This window comes from Pongo pygmaeus, chromosome 3, assembly GCF_028885625.2.
Source record: "Pongo pygmaeus isolate AG05252 chromosome 3, NHGRI_mPonPyg2-v2.0_pri, whole genome shotgun sequence".
Taxonomy (NCBI): domain Eukaryota; kingdom Metazoa; phylum Chordata; class Mammalia; order Primates; family Hominidae; genus Pongo; species Pongo pygmaeus.
This window is the reverse complement of record NC_072376.2, coordinates 163,806,609-163,822,125: the sequence shown is the minus strand read 5'-3', so window position 1 is coordinate 163,822,125 and position 15,517 is coordinate 163,806,609. Positions and strand designations below refer to the sequence as shown.

Below are 15,517 nucleotides of genomic sequence, written 5' to 3'. Positions count from 1 at the left end.
GAGAATACAGTTCTTTCTTACATCTTCAGCTTGCTGGTCTACTCTTCTGAGTTGAGACATACCAAGCCTCCATAATTGCATGAATACACTTCTTGAAATCTATCTCTGTCTCTCTATCTGCACATCCTCTTGGTTCTGTTTCTCTGGAAAAACCTGGCTAATACACACAGAATAGTTGTAGGTTGTATTTATTTTAATCAAATCTGACAAAGTCAGGTTTTTTCCAGTATGTTTAGACCATTTATGTTTAATGTAATTATTGATATTGTAATTATTTTCATCTACCATTTTATTTGTTTTCTGTTTATCCCAGTATAATATATTCCTTGTTTCTCTTTTTCTATGTTGTTTTTATTTGAATTTTAAAAATATTCTCAAAATTTATATTTTGAGTTTTGAGTTTATCTCTTTGTGTAACTTTTTTGGTGGTTGCTCTGGAGATGCCAGTGTATGTAATTTCACAGTCTACCTAGTGTTAATATTTTACCTCTTCAAATAAAGTATAGAACCCTTGGAACTGCTTAGATCCCTTTAACTGCCACAATTGTCCTTATTATGTCTGCATATACATAAGCACCTCCAGACAGTTAATAAGTTTTACTTTCACTAGTTATATATAGCTTAAAGTTTTACTTTCACTAGTTATATATAGCTTAAAGAATTTCAGGGAGAATAAAGTTCCTACTTTTATCCAGGTATTTGCAATTTCTTTTGCTCTTCCTTTGTTCTTGAAGAACTTCCTTTAGAAGAAGAACTTCTGCTGAACAAGAACTTGTTGAGCAGTTTTGATATAAACAATTTTTAATTATTTCTTCTGAAAATATATTTATTTGGCCTTCAATCTCCAAGGATATTTTTGTTGTATGTAGAATTCTGTGTTTGTAATCATTTCTTTCCTTTACTTTTTCCTTTCCTTTCTTTCCTGTGTTTTTCTTCTGTTGGCTGGTGTCCATGGTTTCTAATGAGAAATCTGTGGTTATTGAAATCTTTCTTTGTTAAATATAGTTTGCTAGATTTCTGCACTTGCTTTCAAGACATTTTCTTTAGGTTTTTGTTTTTTAGAATTGGGGTCTTACTGTGTTGCCCAGGAATTCCTGGGCTTAAGCAGTTCTCTTGCCTCAGTCTCCTCAGTAGCTGGGACTACAGGCACACTTGACTGCATCCATCTCTCTCCTCCTCCTTTCATAGGTTCATTATGGTTTTCTTTGTGATTACTACCAAATTTGAGAAGTTCTAGGTTCTTTTTTTTTTCTTTTTTTTTTTTTTTTGAGACAGAGTCTTCCCCTGTTGCCCAGGCTGGAGTGCAGTGGCCCGATCTTGGCTCACTGCAAGCTCCGCCTCCTGGGTTCATGCCATTCTCCTGCCTCAGCCTCCTGAGTAGCTGTGACTACAGGCACCCGCCACCACGCCTGACTAATTTTTTTGTATTTTTAGTAGAGACAGGGTTTCACCGTATTAGCCAGGATGGTCTCGATCTCCTGACCATCCGCCCGCCTCGGCCTCCCAAAGTGCTGGGATTACAGACGTGAGCCACCGCACCCGGCCCGTGAGCCACTGCTCCCGGCTGGTTCTTATTTTTTCAATTTTTGCTTCACTTGCATCTTTCTCCTTTCACTTTGGGTCTCCAAAGAAATAAGTATTAGATCTTCTGATAGAGTCAGGCAACTCCTTAAGCATCTGTTTAGTTTGTTTCAGTCTTGTTTTTTTTCAGATTGTAGTTTGTACATAGAAACTTGATATGTATAATAAACTTGATCTTCAAATTTATGGACTTTTTCTTTGTGTTTTAAATTTTGATATTGAACCCATCTCATGGATATTTTGTTTCAGATAGTATGCATTTCAAGTCTAAAATTTCAATATGGTTCATTTTTATGCTTTCATTTTTGGTTGAGAACTCTATTTTCTTTAATATTTTAAATTGACAATAATTGTACATATTATATGCAATATTGTGATATATTAATACATGCATATAATGTATAATATTCAAATCAGGGTAGTTAGCATCTCCATCACCTCAAACATTTATTATTTCTTTTTGGAGAACTTTTTCAATTAATTTAGACTTTGTTAGCCTGTATTTTCTAAAGCATAATTATAGTATCTCCTTTAAAGTCTTTGTGTGATAAGTCCAACATTTTGCTTATCTCATTGACACCTGTTGTTTGTGTTTTCCTATGAGAAACAATCACATTTTCTTGGCTCTTTGTATGTTTCGTAATCTTCTAATGTGTCCTGAACATTGTGGGTCCTGGATACATTAGAGCATAACTCTGGGCCCTGTTATAATCCTCTAACACATGTTTTGTTGTTGTTGTTTAGCAAATAGACAACCTGGTAAGGGTCGGGCTGCAAGTTCCACCTCTTTTCTGTGCGTGATGGTTCCAGTGCCCCCTCATTTTTCAGACCTCTCTTACCCTACTTTGGGTTTTCTTTCATTCTTTCTTTTTTCCCCTTCGATCCAGGGAGACAGACTAGTTTGCCTTGTATTTTCCTCACATACATATGCTTCATTCAGGAATTAGGCTGAGAATTGGATGGTAATTAAATTTAGAAAAGTGTTTATTCTGGTTTGGGTTTGTCCCACACCCTTGCATCTCTTGCGTGAGTTTGGGGTTATCGCAGGTTTTTACACAGATTTAGAGAACCCTTTTCTCTTACTCTCTGCTATTTAGGATTCTTCCCCACACTTTTCCTATCTAGGACCTAATTTCTAGATTTCTGTAACTGGAAGCATAGTTTTTCTTAGAAATTTTGCCACCTGAGCTTCTGACATCCAGCCCTGAAACAGGGGCAGATTCAGAAGAGAGAAGAGAGAAAGGAAAAAAATGATTCTTCTATCCATATGAGTAATTCTCCAAGTTTTAACTCCCCTACACAATGCACCTGCTTTTGTTTAGTCTTCAGAGTACTTGGGAAGTTGATTTTTGTGATTTTTTCCCTATAATTTTATGAATGTTTGGGACAGAGAGGCTTTATTGGGCTGACTCCATTTGGTTGGATCAAAATTCCCCTGTTGATTTTAGTTTTTTTCTTAAAGGTTATCTTTTATTAGTGGTTTTACAGTATATTCTTTTTTCTTGGTGGGCTTTATTATTTCTTACAAGGCATGTCTGCTAGCAATGAATTTTCTCAGTCTTTGTTCATCTCAGAATACTTTTATTTGCTTCCATTTTTAGAGGATACTTATCCTGGATATAAAAACTTAAATTACAGTTTTCTTTCTGTTAGCACTTGACTGTCATCTCCCTGACCTGTGGGCTCCCTTGTTTCTGATGAGATGACAGCAATGAATTGCATTGTTGTTGCTCTGTATGTCATCAGTCATTTTTCTCTTGATGCTTTTAAGGTTTTTTTCATTGTCTTTGGATTTCAGCAGCTTGGCTGTGGTTTGTTTAGTTGTGATTCACTTTTTTTTTTTGAGACAGAGTCTCGTTCTGTCGCCCAGGATGGAGTACAGTGGCATGGTCTTGGCTCACTACAGCCTCCATCTCCCGGGTTCGGGCGATTCTCGTGCCTCAGCCTCCCAAGTAGCTGGGACTACAGGCATGTACCACTGTGCTCAGCTAATTTTTGTATTTTTAGTAGAGATGGGGTTTCACTGTGTGGGTCAGGCTGGTCTCTAATGCCTGGCCTCAAATTATCTGCCCTTCTCGGCCTAAGTGCTGGGATTACAGGCATGAGCCACTGTGCCTGGCCTAGTCATGACTCACTTTGTTACTTTCACTTCGGTGGTTTATTGAGTTTGAATCTGTAAGTAAATGTTTCGTCATTAAATTTTGGAAGATTTTATTCCTATTTCTTCAGATGTTTCTTTTCTGTGCCTTTTTTTTTTTTGGAACTCTTGTTACACCTGTGTTGGAACACTGTATTGTCCTACAGTGTCTAAAGGTTGAATAATTTGTTTTCCCATTTTTTCTGTTTTTTAGACTATATAATTTATATTGATTTATCTTTGAATCCACAGATTCTTTATTTGCCATCTGAGTCTCCTGTTGAATGCCTATAGTGAATTCCTTGATTTTTAAATGGTACTTTTTTATCTCTAGAATTTCCACTTGGTCTTTTTATACTTTTTTGAGAACTCATTGTTAATCTGTTTCATTCAATTATTTGAACATACTATTTTTTCATTTATTGAATATAATTTATTACAAGTCCTTAAAAATATTTGCTGAATCTAACATTTGGACCTTACAAGTTATTTTTGATTATTGCTCTTTACTGATTATAGGTGATACTCTTTTTTGTTTTTTTGCATATGTAGTAATTTTTGTTGAAAACTGGGCAACTCTGGACTTTTTTTTTCTATGGTTGTTCGTTTGTTTTGTTTTAAATGATTTGCCTCATTTAGTTTGCAGATTGTGTTTTCTCCTTGGTCTACAGCTCTGACTTTTCTCTGCCCTGTATTTTTACTTTTTCCTTTTTTCTTTCCATAGCACTCTGAGGGTTTTCCATGTTTCTATATATCTTAGAGTTCAGTCAATGATTTAGCTACAGGTTCTGATAAAATTCCTTCAGCCCTTAGGCCCACTGTGTTGATCTGTATATTTTTAGGGATTGCATTCAAATTTGTGGCTACTAATCTAGTCTCTGTTGCCTTTGCTTTTTCAGTTAGTGACCCAGGTGTCTCCTGGATATAGGTACTTTCTCAATCAGCTAGGTCTGTGTGGAGTACTTATCTCAATCTTTCTATGGTTCTCTCTTTTTTAATATCTCCCTGCTAAATATCTAACTGGTCTGCTGTTCACCCTGAATTGTACCTGTATCTCTGATCTAGCAAAGCTGCTGATTTCTCCCATTGATTCATAACCAAGTCTGCCACTTTTAGCTGGAGAACTGCGGTTTTCATTTCTTACCCTGAATAGGTTTGCCCTGTCTGAAAGCAACAGTGCTACTTTTTACTGCCAGCCCCCAAATGGTAAAACTACAATTCTTACCAACTAAACTGGGGTGGTAATGACAGGAGTAGTCTCATCAATAAGGCCACTGACTCCTGATATTCTTACCTGAATTTCTAGCAATTTCTCAAGAATAAATATTTTTCAGTGAAAATTTTTTTCGGTTTTATTCCTGTCTTTTTTTATGGAGGGAAAATGCTGACTTCCATGTTAGCATCATTATTCCCCCTATTTTGCTTTTATAGTATGTTTCAATTTTTGCTACTTTCTCAGTCTTTTATTTATTACTGTGAAGAAATGAAAAATTTCTAATTTGGACTAGTATATAGAAATGTGAAGATTTAGTCCCATTTAAATTCAGTTCGGTTACTTAAAAAAAGTGGGTATAAATATTTATTAAATGTTTATATTAGTTATGTAGTTTAAAAATAATTTTTGAATGATGGATAGTTCCCTTCAATCTAATTGGTGTTCTTTGAAAGTATTCTTTGGGTCCAAAAATTCAGTATTTACATTTTTTAAATTATGAATTTTTGTTTTTGATGATTTAAAAAGAGAGATGGTGGAAGGTCGGGGAGAGAGAGAAAATTTAAACTAGACCTTGATACATAATTTCAGTACCTGTTTATGATTACCTTGGTACTTAGTATATAGTAACATAATTTTTTTGTTTTTTGAGACAGCGTCTCACTCTGTTGCCCAGGCTGGAGTGCAGTGGTGCAATCTTGGCTCACTTCAACCTCCGCCTCCCAGGTTCAAGTGATTGTCCTGCCTCAGCCTCCTGAGTAGCTGGTATTACAGGCGCCCACCCCCATGCCTGGCTAATTTTTGTATTTTTAGTAGAGACACGGTTTCACCATGTTGCCCAGGCTGGTCTTGATCTCCTGACCTCAAGCGATCTGCCCACCTCGGCCTCCCAAAGTGCTGGGATTACATGTGTGAGCCACCATTCCCGGCCTAGAACCTTAATTTTTGAAGGCCACCATGAAAAAAACAGAGGTGAATTTAGTAAAGGTTTCATATTAACTGAAAGTTAAATGGGGATATAAGCACAGTCTCAAGTGGAGAAAATTGGAGGGAGGATGGTCTTTACTGGTGACAGATAATATAGGCATGCCAAACTGTGTCATAGTCATCAGTAGCATTTCCAAATTTGAGTGACAATTTAATTTTCATTAAATGACAGAAATTTTCACATTCAGTTATTTAATATAAATTTTTCTCTACCGTGAAATCATTTAAACATTAGCTCTGATATTGAACTTAGGTCCACAGCTTGGAAGACTTATCCTTCCTTAGAAGTGACTGTGTTTTCTGACTCAGTGTCAGTCTCATCATATGCCCTGCTTAAATTGTTATAAATTTTTAATATTTGAGTCTAGTTTAATGATCTGTTATATTTTTAATATCTGTGAGCAGATTGAAATAATGTTACTATTCAGATTATCTTTTTGGGCGTTTCTCTTGCCTGATTTACATTTTCTGCATTGAAAATATACTGTACATACCATAGTGTATTTCAATTCAAAAATATCCATATCTATTTCTTTAAACATGTAACCATAGTAAAATAGATTGCATGAAAATATTTCCAGACTTGAATATTGTTCTTCATGGGTTATTTTTGTTATCTTCCTTATACTTTTCTTTATTTCCAAATAGAGAAGTGTACATTTATTTATACATTGTTTCATGATTAGATAAATATATAAATTTCATTGAAGCACTACAGGATTTTTCCTCCCTTTAATGTGTAAAGTATTTTTTTGTGCATTAAATAAGAACAAAACTATGGTCAAAAAGCAAAATAGGCCCATTTAACTTTTACAAAATTTACTGATGATGTTTAGCAGATAAACTAGTTTGATTCTGCTTTGGTTAGAAGTGTTCAAAATTTAAAAATTTTTTGTAGGATAACTATTAGGTTCATAGAATAATTTCAGGTTCTTTTGATCTTCTCATGTTATTAATCCTAATAAAACATTATTTGAAAGTATATAGACAATGTCTAGAGTTTATCTTTTGAAGAAATTATTGTAATTTTTTTGTTTTTGAGACAGAGTTTTGCTCTTGTTGCCCAGGCTGGAGTGCAATGGCATGATCTCAGCTCACTGCAACTTCTGCCTCTTGGGTTCAAGCGATTCTCCTGCCTCAGCCTCCAGAGTAGCTGGGATTACAGGCATGTGCCACCACGCCCAACTAATTTTGTATTTTTAGTAGAGACAGGGTTTTGCCATGTTGGTCTGGCTGGTCTCAAACTCCTGACCTCAGGTGATCTTCCCACCTCGGCCTCCCAGAGTGCTGGGATTACAGGTGTGAGCCACCGCGCCCAGCCCTATTGTGATTTTTAACCACAGATATTTCTGAGTTAAGCTATAGCAAGCACAGTTTTTTGATATGTTAAAATATCTTAGTGTGTTATGGTTTTTATTTTTATTTATTATGTATTTATGTTAATAATTTCCACCTTTATCTTAGATTCAGGGGGTACATGTGCAGGTTCGTTACATGGATATATTGTGTGATGCTGAGGTTTGAGGTATGATTGATCCTGTCACCCAAGTACTGAGTATAGCACCCTATAGTTAAGTTTTTCAACCTTTTCCCCCTTCCTTCTCTCCTTCTTGTAGTCCTCATTGTTTATTATTGCCATTTTTATGTCTATGAGTGCCCATTATTTAGCTCCTAGTTATAACTGAGAAGATGTGATATTTGGCTTTTTGTTCCTGCGTTAATTCACTTAGGATAATGACCTCCAGCTGCATCCACGTTTCTGCAACGGACATGATTTTGGTTTATGTTTATGGCTGTGTAATATTCTTTGGTGTATATGTATTACATTTTCTCTATCCAATCTACCATTGATAGAAACCTAGGTGGATTTCATGTCTTTGCTGTTGTGATTAGTGCTGTAATACACATACGAGTGCATGTGTTGTTGGTAGAATGATTTATTTTATTTTGGATATGTACCCAGTAATAAAATTGCTGAGTTGAATGGTAGTTCAAAGTTTTTTGAGAAATCTCCAAGCTGCTTTTCTTAGAGGCTGAACTAACTTTACATCCCCACCAACAGTGTGTAAGTGTAACCTTTTCTCTGCAGCTTTGCCAGAATCAGTTGTTTTTGACTTTTTAGTAATAGCTATTCTGACTGGTCTGAGATGGTATCTCATTGTTTTGATTTGCATTTTGCTGATGATTAGCAATGTTAATTAAGCATTTTTTCATATGTTTGTTGCCCACTTGTATGTCTTCTTTTAAGAAGTATCTGTTTGTGGTGTTTCCCATTTTTTAATGGGATTGATTTTAGCTTGTACAATTGTTTAAGTTCCTTATAGATTCTGGATATTAGACCTTTGTCGAATGCATAGTTTCTCAGTATTTTCCCATTCTGTAGATTGTCTGTTTACTGTCTTGACAGTTTCTTTGTACCTAAGCGCTTAGTTTAATTGGGTCCCACTCGTCAATTTTTGTTTGTATTGCAATTGCTTTTGAGGACTTAGTGATAAATTCTTTCCCAAGCCTGATGTCCAGAATGGTGTTTTCTAGGTTTTCTTCTAGGATTCTTCTAATTCGATGGCTTACATTTAAACCTTTAATCCATCTTGAGCTAAAAGGTTTTCTTTTTTTGGAGACAGGGTCTTGCTCTGTTGCCCAGGTTGGAGTGCAGTGGCACGATCACAGCTCACTACAGCCTCTGCCTCTGCATCTCAAGCGATCTTCCCACCTTGGCCTCCCAGGTAGCTGGGATTACAGGCATGTGCCACCATACCTGGATGATTTTTGCGTTTTTTGTAGAGATGGAGTTTTACCACGTTGCCCAGGCTGGTCTCAAATTCCTGGGCTCACGTGATCCACCCACCTTGGACTCCCAAAGTGTTGGGATACAGTTGTCAACTACCACACTTGGCTGAATTAAGTTTTGTATGGTGAAAGGTAAGGGTCCAGTTTCATTCTTCTGCATATGGCTAACCAGTTATTCCAATACCATTTATTGAATAGGGAGTCCTTTCCCCATTGCTTATTTTTCTCTACTTTGTCAAAGATCAGATGGCTGTAGGTATGTGGCTTTGTTTCTGGGTTCTCTATTTTGTTCCATTGGCACATGTGTCTGTTTTTATACCAGTACCATGCTGTTTTGGTCACTGTAGCCTTATAGTATAGTTTGAAGTTGGGTATTGTGATGACTCCAGCTTTGTTCTTTTTGTTTAGGATTGCCTTGCCTATTTGGGCTCTTGTTTTGGTTCCGTATGTATTTTAGTATAGTTTTTTTCTAGTTCTGTGAAAAATCACATTTGTAGTTTTGTAGGAATAGTATGGAATCTGTGGATTGCTTTGGGCAGTATGGCCATTTAAATAATACTGATTCTTCCATTCCTTGAGCATGGATATTGTAAAAGGAATTGCTTTCTTGATGTGGATATGAACTTGAAGGTTTTTGTTGTTTGGAAATGCTACTGATTTTTATACATCAATTTTATATCCTGAAACTGTACTGAAGTCATTTAATCAGTCACAGGAGCCTTTTGGAGGAGTCTTTAGAGTTTTCTAGTTATAGAATTATATTGTCATGAAGAGAGAGAGTTTGAATTTTTTTTGTCCTATTTGGATGCCTTTTGTTTCCTTTTTTTGCCTGATTGCTCTGGCAAGGACTTCCAGTGCTATGTTGAATAAGAGTGGTAAAAGTAGGCACCCTTGCACTCTTTTCTTGCTCCAGTTCTCAAAGGGAATGCTTCCTGTTTTTGTCTGTTTAATGTGATGTTAGCTGTGGGTTTACCCTAGATGGCTCTCATTATTTTGAGGTATGTTCCTTCTATGCCTGGTTTCTTGAGGATTTTTATGATGAAGAGATGCAGAATTTTATTGAAAGTTTTTTCCACATCTATTGGGATAAACATATGGTTTTGTTTTTAATTCTGTTTGTATTGAATCATATTTATTGATTCGTGTATGTTGAACCAACCTCGCATACCAGAAATGAAGCCTACTTGATCATGGTGAATTAACTTTTTGATGTGTTGCTGGATTTGGTTTGCTAATATTTTGTTGGTGACTTTTGCAGCTATGTTCATCAGGGATATTGGCCTGTAGTTTTCTTTTTTGCTGTGTCTCTGCTGGGTTTTGGTATCAGGGTGATGCCGGCTTTGTAAAATAAGTTAGGGTGGAGTTCCTTGTACTCAAGCTTTTTCTGAATATTTTTAGTAGGATTGCTACCACCTCTTCTTTGTATATCTGCTAGAATTTGGCAGTGAATTTACCTCATCTAGGATTTTTTTTGGTTGGTAGGTAACCAAAAAAAGAAAAGAAAAAAAAAATCTTGGACCAGAAAAATTCACTGCCAAATTTAAGCAGGTATACAGTTTCGGAGCTCAATCCTGGTCTGTTCAGGGTTTTAATTTCTTCCTGATTTTGTGTTTCTATGAATTTATCCATTTCCTATAGATTTTCTAGTTTGTGTGCATAGAGGTGTTCATAATTGTCTCTGAGGATCTTTTGTATTTCTATGAGATTGGTTGTATCATCAACTTTGTCATTTGTGATTGTGCTTATATGTGGATTTTTTTTTTAATCTAGCTAGTGGTCTATCAGTCTTCTTTATCCATTCAAATAACCAGCTTTTCGTTTTGTTGGTTCTTTGCATGGATTTTTTTTGGTCTCAGTTTTGCTTAGTTCTGCTCTGATTTTCATTATTTTTTTTTTCTTCTGGTAGCTTTGGGGTTAATAGTTTGTGTTTTTCTAGTTCCTCTAGGTGTGACGTTAGATTGTTAATTTTAGATCTTTCTAGCTTTTTGACTTAGGCCATTAGTGCTATGTGCTATAAAATTTCCTTTTTTTTTTGAGACAGTCCTGCTCTGTCGCCCAGGCTGGAGTGCAGTGGCTCAATCTCAGCTCACTACAACCTCTGCCTCCTGGGTTCAAGGGACTCTCCTGCCTCAGCCTCTCGAGTAGCTGGGATTACAGGCACCCACCACCATGCCTAGCTATTTTTTTTTTTTGTATTTTTGGTAGAGACAGGGTTTCACCATGTTGGCCAGGCTGGTCCAGAACTCCTGCTCTCAAGTGATCTGCCCACCTCGACCTGTGTTGGGATTATAGGCATGAGCCACTGTGCCTGGCCTAAAGTTTCGTCTTAACACTGCTTTGGCTGTATCCTAGAGATTTGGTTATGTTGTGTCTTTGTTTTCATTCATTTCAAAAAATTTTTAAATTTCTGCCTTCATTTCATTGTTTACCCAAAAGTCATTCAGGAGCAAGTTGTTCAACTTCCATGTAATTGTATGGTTTTGAGAGATCATCTTGGTATTGATTTCTATTTTTATTTCACTGTGGTCTGAGAATATGGTTGGCATGATTTCAATTTTTTGAATTTATTGAGACTTTCTTTATGGCGAAGCATGTGGTTGATCTTGGAGTATGTTTTGTGTGCAGATGAGAAGAATGTGTATCCTGTGGTTGATGGGTGGAGTATCCCATAGATGTCTGTTAGGTCCAATTAGTCAAGTGTTGAATTTATGTCCAGAATTTATTTGTTAGTTTTCTGCTTCCATGACATGTCTAATCCCTGTCAGTGGAGTGTTGAAATCCCCCACTATTATTGTGTGACTGTCTAAGTCTGTTCCTAGGTCTAGTAGTAGTTGTTTTATATATCTGATTGCTCTACTATTGGGTGCATATATATTTAAGGTAATTAAGTTTTCTTCTTGAATTGAACTATTTTTCATTATGCAATGCCGTTTTTTGTCCTTTTTAACTCTTGATAGTTTATTGTTTGTTTTATCTGATATAAGAATAGTGACACCTTTTCTTTTTCTAAGTTCTCTCTGTGTGATAGATCTTTCCTCAACCCTGTACTATGAGCCTATGAGTGGTGTTATATGTGAAATAGGTCTCTCTCTTTTTTTTTTTTTTGATACGGAGTCTTGCTCTGTCGCTCAGGCTGGAGTGCAGTGGTGCGATCTCCGCTCACTGCAAGCTCCGCCTCCCAGGTTCACGCCATTCTGCTGCCTCAGCCTCCTGAGTAGCTGGGAATACAGGCGCCCGCCACCATGCTTGGCTAATTTTTTTTTTTGTATTTTTAGTAAAGATGGGGTTTCACTATGTTAGCCAGGATGGTCTCGATCTCCTGACCTCGTGATCCGCCTGCCTCGGCCTCCGAAAGTGCTGGGATTACAGGCGTGAGCCACTGCGCCCAGCTGAAATAGGTCTCTTAAAGACAGTAGGTGGATGAGTTTTGTTTTTTTATCCAATATGCCATTCTGTTCCTTTTGAATGGGGCATTTAGACTGTTTACACTCGTAATTAATATTGATATGTGAGATTTTGATCCTATCATGAAGTTGTTAGCTGGTTGCTTTGTAATTTCTTTTGTGTGGTTGTTTTATAAGGTTTGCAAGCTATGGACATGTGTTTTTGTGGTAGTAAATGTTGTTCTTACATTTCCACGTTTAGAACTCCCTTAAGGATCTCTTGTAAGGTTGGTCTATAGGTAACAAATTCCCTTGATGCTTGCTTGCCTGAAAAACATTTATTTCTCCTTTGCTTATTAAGCTTAGTTTGGGTGGATATGAAATTTCTTGGCTAAATTTATTTTCTTTTAAGGTTACTGAAAATAAGCCCCCAATCTCTCCTGGCTTGTGTGGTTTCTGCTGAGAAGTCTGCTGTTAGGCTGATGGGGTTCTGTTTGTATGTGATCTGACCTTTTTCTCTAGCTACCTTTAAGATTTTTTCTTTAATATTGATCTTGGGCAGTCTGGTGACTACATGCTGTGGTGATGTTCATTTTGTGTGGTATCTTGTGATGTTCTCTAGATTTCTTGTATTTGGATGTCTGTATCTCTAGCAAAATTAGGTTAATTTTCTTGAATTGTTTCCTCACGTATGTTTTCCAGGTTGTTTTCTTTTTATCTATCTCTCTCAGTAATGCCAGTAATTTGTAGGTTTGGCTGCTTTACATAGTCTTATGTTTCTTGAAAACTTTTTTTCATTTTTCAACCTTTTTTTAAAAATGTTTGTTTAGGTAAATTTGAAAGATCAGTCTTCAAGCTTTGAAATTCTTTCTTTTGGTTTGTCCAGTCTGCTGATAAAACTTTCAGTTTTGTTTTGTAATTTCTTAAGTGAGTTTTTCAATTCCAGGATCTCTGATTGATTTCTTTTTAAGATGTTTAATCCCATTCATCTCCTGGATTGCTTTAGAAGTTTCTTTTAATTTTCAACATTGTCTTGGATATCATTGAGCTTCCTTGCAGTCCATGCTTTGAATTATTTATTTGTCAATTCTTCTGAGTTTCCATTTTGGTTATGGACCATGGTTGGAGAGCCAGTGTGATCCTTTGATGGTGTCACCACACTCAGATTTTTCATGGTGTCTGAAGTTTTGTGGTGGTTCCTTCTCCTTTGGAGATGCTGACACTTCTAACTTTTGTAATAATTTTCATGCTTTTAAGATTTTTTTCTTTCTCTATAATGTTATTATTATTATTTTTTTGTCTTCTTTCCCTTTCCCTGTCTTCATAGGGGGTGTGGCTATAGAGAATGCTGGGTAGGGCCTTTTGGCTTTGCTTCTGTAGCTTTATACACTTCCGTCAGCAGGTTTTATATTGGGCTGTGCAGTTCAACTTACAAGCCATTGGATGGCAGTTATGAGTAAGAGTGGGCTTTGGCCAATGTGGCTGGGACTTGACCCTTGTTTAGTGGGAGAAGCTCTCTGTTGCCTCAGGCAATAAGCTGATGTGTGGAGTGCATGGTAGTCTGAGCTCCCTCCTATGCTCTGGAGGAGGGCACAAAATATAGTGATGGGAAACTTCAGCCCCAAGTTCTGTGCATGGGAATGGGGATGGCCTAAACTCCTAATCCAGGAAAAATGGGTTTTCCAGATTCCTGGAGATCTACTGGCTGTGAAATGGAGAGGGTCTCCTACACCAGGATTTCTGCACTGGAATGGTGGGACACCTCAGGGTACTGAACCAGGCAAGCAGTTACTTTGAATCCCTGGAGATAGGCTTGGGTGTGAAACAGAGAAGGCCCCCTGTACCAGGATCTCTGCATGGGAATGGTGCAGAGGGTGCTGTTCCAGGTGAGTGAGTAGTCTGAATGCCTGGAAATCTGCCTGGCCATGGAGCAGAGAGGTTCCCCCTTGCACCAAGATCTTTGCACAGAGGGGTGAGGTGACTCAGGCTGCTGGACTAGCCAAGCAGCTGCTCTGAATGCCTGGAGATCTCCCTGGACGTGAAGCATAGAGGACCCCTCTGAACCTGGATCTCTGCAAAGGAAGAGTGGGGTGGCTCAGGCTGCCAATCTGGGCAAGCAAGTGCATTTAATGCCTGGAGATCTGCCTGTGCATCTTGCTGCACCACGTGGAATAGGGCTCAGGTTGCTAGTCCGTGGGAGTGGGTGTGTCAGTTGCCTGGAGATCTGCCTGGGCATGGAGCAAAGAGGGTCCAGTGCTAATGATCTGTGTCTATGAAGGGTGGAGTGGCTTGAATGCCTGGATTTCTGCCTGAGAGTGGAGCAGAGAGGGCCCTGCTGCACCACAGTGTCAGGGTAGCAGGCTGGAGCACCCAGCAATGACACATGCAGACTGGTTCCAGGTCACCAAGCTGCCTCTGCCTGCCAAGTCTTGTTGTCCAGGAGATATCGCAGCTGTAGCAGCTTTCCTCCCATCCCAGGCCTGCGACGGGGTAGAGTACAATTATAACACCTACTGCTGAGGCAGTTTTCACAATTCTGGCTCCAAAGCAGGGACTCTAATCTCTGGCATGCCTGCACAGCCACACTGCCAGATTTCCAGGTTGAATTGTATGTGTTTGAATTCAAAATGGCGTCCTGCTGTTGGTCCCTGCAACTTTTCCTGGTGTCTTTCCCTCACAGTATCTCCATACCTCTTTCCCAGTTAGCTCCAGGTCTTGGGAGAAACAAAGTGCTCTTGGGAACTAGGCTGCCTTTCATGATTCTGGTGGAGTCCTGCTTTTCTTCCTGAATTAAAGCTCACAGTTGATTTTTATGTACTATCTTGCTATTTCCAAGTGGCTGAGAAATGCTAAAGCCCGCAAATCTGCCGTCTTTGGTGAAAAAAACTCAAAAAACTATTGTGATTTTAAACTGATATTAATATTTCTTTTAAAAGGTTTAATTTTTATTTGGCTGAATTTAAATCCTTGAGGAAAAGAAACATACAACATATTAGTATTTTCCTAATGATTGACTGTTAAGTTTTTGTACTAAGATTTGAATTAAAATTATGCAGTTACAATGTGATATGGACCTGGATGCCTTTAGTTCATGTTTTAAAAAGAATCAAACTTCTTTTTTATATACCTGCTTTTCTATTGATCACTAGAGGTTGAAGATATTTCCTTTTTGTTCAGAATGTTTTCTAACTTACTAAACACCAAAATTTTGATCTAGGAGGATACTGATATCCTTAATTTTTAAAAGTAATTGTAAGAGTTTCTAATTACTGTTCTTGTTCTAAATGTTTATGAGGAAGGGAATGCTGTAATGAATCAATTTAATTTCAGTTTCATTATACTTTACTTATACTAAAATCAGAAGGCCTTCCTAGATCTTTTTTTTTTTTTTTTTTTTTGGGAGACAGAGTCTCACTGTGTTGCCCA

General features: G+C 37.5%; 1 protein-coding gene across 3 annotated transcripts in view; it reads left to right on the top strand.

Moving 5' to 3' along the window:
* Window positions 1-15,517, top strand: part of LRBA (LPS responsive beige-like anchor protein) — a 764,782-nt gene that overhangs the window by 135,388 nt on the left and 613,877 nt on the right. The window lies entirely within an intron of this gene.